General features: G+C 59.7%; 1 protein-coding gene across 1 annotated transcript in view; it reads right to left on the minus strand.

Moving 5' to 3' along the window:
- The window catches only part of LOC104495948 (slit homolog 1 protein-like), a gene marked incomplete at both ends in the record, with an annotated part of 14,737 nt that overhangs the window by 10,845 nt on the left and 3,686 nt on the right, over window positions 1–206 (minus strand). The gene's annotated exons all lie outside the window — the stretch shown is intronic.

Raw genomic sequence — 206 nt, forward strand, 5'->3', positions numbered from 1 at the left:
CTGTGCACGTGTTGCTCCTCTCGGGGAGCTTATCTGCAGGGATATTTGTTCTGGGTACATGGGGCACTGTGCTGACCACCACCCTCTCCCCTCCTGCAACCAGAGTCAGACCCTGGGGATGCCTCTGTGCCCATCTGGGTAATGGCACGATGGGAGGTGCCACAACACGTCCTGGTACCCGGCATTTCCGTCACTGTGGCACCTGG

This window comes from Buceros rhinoceros, unplaced genomic scaffold (assembly GCF_000710305.1).
Source record: "Buceros rhinoceros silvestris isolate BGI_N320 unplaced genomic scaffold, ASM71030v1 scaffold21636, whole genome shotgun sequence".
Lineage (NCBI taxonomy): Eukaryota > Metazoa > Chordata > Aves > Bucerotiformes > Bucerotidae > Buceros > Buceros rhinoceros.